Source organism: Henckelia pumila, chromosome 4 (assembly GCF_033568475.1).
Source record: "Henckelia pumila isolate YLH828 chromosome 4, ASM3356847v2, whole genome shotgun sequence".
Classification (NCBI taxonomy): Eukaryota; Viridiplantae; Streptophyta; class Magnoliopsida; order Lamiales; family Gesneriaceae; genus Henckelia; species Henckelia pumila.
In genome coordinates this window covers 79259791-79265790 of record NC_133123.1, presented here as the reverse complement: position 1 = coordinate 79265790, position 6000 = coordinate 79259791, and the positions used below count along the sequence as shown (strand labels likewise).

Below are 6000 nucleotides of genomic sequence, written 5' to 3'. Positions count from 1 at the left end.
TTATGCTTTACCTGACTAACGTAGTTGCAGGTTATTGCGCTAGTCCGGTGGTTTACTCAATGTGTACCGAAAGGTAGCGCATGCGGGTTCGTCACGTTATTAAAAAAAGATGAAAAAGAGTGTTTATTTAATCACTTGATTGTAAATATTTTCATATCTCACATAATTGGATTTAGTTTTACATCTATAGAAGTCTCTCCAGATAACTTGTGGACTTATCTTATTCCACATGTCAAATCCCACCACTTGTGTCTGCCTTTGTTCTGGAGAAACATCCAACAAAAAATCGTTATGTTACAAGTTAAAAATGGACTGAATCCAACCAAAGATTATGGGAGGTCGAACTCTCTCTCCAACACTAAATCCATCCTAAAAGATGAAAAAAAATCATAACGAAGTTCCATGAAAACTTACTTGTGATCCGAAGTATTTGGCATGAGTTCGTAGACGATTGTTGCGACCACATTTCTCTTCAGCTGCAAAAAAATGGGAAAGAGAAATGGATATGATATGGACCTTTTTTTTGCATGAAAAAGTACCTGAGTTGCTTCTCCTTTCAATCCAATGTAATGTATTTGAGTTGTATCACCACAAAAAATATCTGGGAAATGTAAAGTGATGTTTCCCACGCCTAGAAATCTTAAATATCTACTTCGATGCATCAATACAACAACGAAAAGTCAAAATTGATGAAAATGATTTTCATTGTACTTTAGGATTATGATTACACACTACAATAGAAATGCAAAAGTTAATGAGTTAGATAAAAAAATATCAACGAGTTGCCCCTGAAAAGCATAAGTAAAATTTACCTTGCCTGATACTATAAAACTCCTTGCAAGTTTTCTGCCAAGTCCCACTCCTAAGGATGAGCAAATAATTAAGTTATTCAAGTAAACTACTATGAGTACATTCCACTCAAAAAAGTAAAATGAAAGCACACCTGCACAGGTTGCATGCTTTGAGCATCTGAAAAATCAATATCATCCCGATTGATAAATCTGCATTTAAAAGAACATTAAGGTGTCAAAAAAGTGGGTCAGGTCCAGGTACATCAATGTGTAAGTGTTAAAAAGTAACTAGTGAAGCCATGATCCCACGATTCTATACTATCGTAGATCATAACATTACTTGGAAGCTCAAGATACTACGTCACATTTATTTATGACTCAAGCAAAAAATTTTGGGTTTATTTTCTGTAAAATAAATCCGATGTTTATGAGACCTCTAAAATATAGAAAGCCATGGTTGAAAATGAGACCAACTTGAAAGTGAAGTGCTTACAGTCTGATAATGGTGAAGAATATGAATGTAGTAACCCGTATCCCAATTAACGAGATTAAATGGTTAAAAATGATTAAGTTATTTAATTGGATAAATCAAGAACTTAATTGAGATCAAGGAATAAATTCTGGACTTCGAGTATTTGGCAAGTTCAGACGATCCAAACCTGAGATCGACCATCTGAACTGCCCGATCGCAAGCTATGTTGGAGTTCGGAGGCAGAGGGAGAGATCAGACAATTCGATCGAGGAATCGGGAAATCCGAGCGTGCCCAGACAGGTGTCCAAGTGTGGTCTTGGATATGTTGCCACGTTGCAGAGATCGGATGATCAAAAGTATGAAATCGGACCGTCCGAAGTGTTGCCAGGACAGATGTCAAGGATTGGTTACACGTGGAGAGCAAGCGAGATCGGACGATCCGAACTCAAAGATTGAACCGTCCGATCGTGGGCTTTATGTAGAGGGTCCGAGAGCTCACTTTGTGCTCACTTCCAATTCCTTTCCCTCCACTTCTCTAGTATTTTTAGGGGTTTTCTAACCACCTAGGTGGAGTCCGGGAGTTGTCGAGGCATCCCAATAGTCGTAGCGGAGTATCCAATAGCTTAGTTAAGGAGTGTCTAATAGCTTAGTTAAAATTTTTAGAGCAATAATAGTAATGTGGTAATTATTGGAATTGTAAGCTTGGAACCTAGAGTGGGACTACTAAGACTGCCTATAAAAAAGTACGTAAGTACTGACTGATATAGCTAACAGATATACATGCTTATATGTTTCATTTATTTGTTGCATGATACATGATTTACTTATGATTCATGTGCATATTCATGTCGAGTCTGTATTTCCTTCGAGATAAGCCCCGTGATTATGGTCGCTCAGCCCTACTTGTTTTGATTTATGTCCATCATCGGGAGACACCGTTTTGAGGGGGACTAACGCTATGGTGAGGTAGACGAGTCTGTGGATATACCCAATGGCTGGAGTCCCATAAGATACTACATACTCATTGACGCCCAGACTAAGCATGATACTTGTATATACCAAGAAGCCAGTCATGTGCATGCATCATCTAGGTTTGTATATTTGTGTTTACTAGACAAATGCACGTGCGTTGCACGTGTGTAAGTATAATTATCCGAAATTTGTGATTTTAATTCCAATAATAATAATAATAATATTTATAAAATTGTCATAATAATTTTTGCAATAGCAATAATAGCTATAATGTTTAATAGACAAGTAACTAATTATTTGGTTTTAAATTAATAGATCACATTTTTTCTTCTTTTATTTTAAGAAGATCTCGAGAGATACTTTTGTATTTGGGATTTTTTTTAGCTCTTTTGTTATAAACATCAATTATTTCTTCATTTTTTATCTCTATTTTATTTCTGTCATCATGGATTTTCTTGTTTTTCTTGACGTTTGATTCAAGTGCTTTTTTTTTTTTACATTAGCTATTTGTGTAGGTTGCTTGAGAATATTTAGATTTTTCCTTTTTTTTTTTTGATATTAACGTTTGCTGTCGTAGAATCTTCAGGCATATCAACAGCTTCTGCTACAATATTTAATACACCCTCCCGTTTTTCCACCAAGTTATCCAACTTGAACAAAAATGTGTGGAGCTTAGAGTTTTGTTTATTTAGCAACTTTTTATATCTGTTGTTTGGTAAATTTTGCATTGAAAATTTTAATATTAGATACTATATTACGATATGTTATTTAGTTAGTTGGAAAAACTCTTGTTTATTTTATTTTATTTATACCTTGTCTTGAAGTTCAATGAAATCTTCAACATAGCATCTTACAAAAGTTGCTACAAATTTCCCAAATAATGTTATTCTTGTTGTCTCGTTTTCGTCTTCAATAATGAATGTTATTCTGTACCTATAAGACAAGAAGTAAAGTTGACAATTCTAGTTTGATTTAAACTTAAATTTGACATGGCCATGGATTTTTTTTCGTATACCTTGGTATGATCGTATTTGGGTATTTGATGCAATCTGGACAATTTGCGTTGTTATCTATCTTTTTAGCTGCTTAATTGGAGGCAATAGTCACATGCTTCGTACCATGGACTATCTTTTTTCTCAATCTTTTTTATCTTGCTTTGTATCAAGTAATAGTTATTCTAAGCACAAACAAAAATAATTTATCATGATCGTTTAGTCTGGTAGGTAAAATATAAATATATAGCATTGGAGAACTAATTTTGTAGTTTTTTCATGTATCATTTATTTTAGTAACCAATACTATTAATATTAAAAAATAGTAAATGAAATACCTCTGTCAATGTAGCTCGTTTGTTTTCCACATCATCTAGTGCCACTTGTTTTGATTCTTTTTATTGTCTTTGCAATCCAAAGCTCATTCAACTTTTCTTGTTTTTGATCTGCATCTAACCTATAAATTTTTTTGAATATTAATATTTCTAAAGCAGTTATTTATTTGAATAAATTAAATGATTTGTTTTGGTTTTTGACATTTTTGATATGAAATAAAAGAACGGTTGCATGGTTGCAATTTTTTTCTAAAAAAATTATTAAGTTCGTAGTATTGTTGTATTCTAAAATAAAGTTCACTCATAGAAGGTATATATAGAAAAAAGATATAGAACTACGTACCATGTTTGTATTCCATTGACTGTATCGCATAGTGGGTTAAGAAATATTGCAGTTGTTGGTTTTGTCTGTAACTATGGTGGATTTGTTTCATTGTTCAAACCAATTCCAAACATAAGTAATTTTGGTTAAATAATATTGATGAAAGAAGAAAAGAAGATTTTGTATTCCAACACACTCATGGAAATTTGGATGTTTAGATTGCAAAATGGCACAGTTGGATGTTTTGATTCAAAGCGTTTCATCAATTGTCCTTCGTGTATTTCCAAGTCATCCCACATAGTGATAGAAATATTTTTATTCTAAACAAAAGTATTTATCTGTTAGAGGTTTATATAAAAAATTCTATGACATTTTGTAGTTTAATTTTACCTTGTGTTGATAAGCATAACCTGTCTCCTTTGACCTTTTGGTTTATCCGGTCTGTTGAAATTGCTCAATGACATGACTTTTTTTAAAACACCGATCATATCTACACACATTTCGTTGTTTTGTTGCAGTTAATATACATATTACAACTATTTTTAAATGGTAAAAAATGATTTATATATGGTGAGACAACTTACTCTGATCTTTTTTTACATTTATAAGATTGGTTGGGATCGCATCAAATTCCTTGAATTCAAATGTTAGCTGTGGCAACTTTAGCAGCTGAGGTAGCTCTTTAACTGTGGTACTCGTTTGCAAATACTACTCATACTTGGGGTTGACATTTGCATATTTGGGTTCTATGCATTTGATGACAGGGTTGTATATTATATAAGTCTTGTTGGTTTCCAATAAGTTGTGAAAAGTTTCATTAACATTTTCTAAAATCAATCCGTGAATCATTGTTTCCTGTTTTTTTTCCAAATGAAAAGTGAGAAAAATTAGTTTAATTCTGAACATATTGATGAAAATTCAAAACGAAATAAGATAAAATAAAAGAAAGATAAATGAGTAAGCGTTAAATTTCAAATTTAAAAACAATAAATTGAACGTAAATTCAATATGTATATTTGAATAATAAACAATAATAATAATAATAATAATAATTATTATTATTATTTAAAGAAACCAAAAATAAAACCCAAAAGACAGTGTATATAAATAAATAATAATATTTATCACGGTGAAAACTTTTTAATCTCTAAAATATAGAATTCAATCTATTAAAAGAAACCTGTAAATTTTTTAAATTAAAAGGTGGATTTTTTTAATTAATAATCATACATAATAAATATAATATATAATTATAATAAAATAATCTATAAAGATAACTGGTTAATCAATAATGCGTTAATTTATTTATTTTTATTTTTTTCCTATTTCAATGTATTAAAATAATACATTCAAATTCAAATAAATAAAAAAGATAACATTAATCTAAAATATTATTCACTAATATTTTGATTGGAAAAGATACTAACATAGATTATTATTGATAATTAATTTTTGTTCATTTATTGTGCTGAATATGAGATTATGAGCTAGTTAACCAGAAGTGTTACATGTTTTTTGTATAATTATGAAGAAAATTTTAAAAATTAATATATGATTGCACAAGAAATAAAAACGACAATGATATCAATAATTTTTTCTCAATTTACAATGATAAATTATGAAAAATAAAGGAGGATGTTGTCGTAATATAACAAATGTAAACGACTTTTAGTTTTGATTTTAATATTTTTTACGAGCGAGTAAATCGAACGAGCAAAATACGTACATGCTCGTCAATGAAAATCAGCTTTCTCATTGTCTTGTTTGCCGTCTTAGTTGGTGCCTCTTCTCCCTGTTGAAGAACAAAAATTTTGACGGCGACGCATCTTATCTTTTTTGTTCGTGCAGATCTCCAATTTGTGTTATTTCCATTTTTCGAACACTTAAGTTAAGATTAAGATTTCAAAAAAAAAAAAAACCACTTAAGTTAATAATTTAAATTATGCGAAGAATGCGGTGAATGGAATATGACATTTGATGCAATATTTATAGAAGTATATTTGTGTCATTATTTTTATGATTGGTAAACGAAAAGTTGGGCAGAAGAGAAAATATTTGAGTCAATAGCTTTAATAGGGATCATTAATTAGCTAATGTTTTTTTCGTATTTAGTATG

The 6000-nt window shown here is 30.8% G+C and overlaps 1 pseudogene; it reads right to left on the bottom strand.

Annotated features, from left to right (window-relative positions):
* Window positions 1-232: 232 nt before the first annotated feature.
* Window positions 233-1464, bottom strand: LOC140861315 (uncharacterized; annotated as a pseudogene).
* Window positions 1465-6000: the final 4536 nt, after the last annotated feature.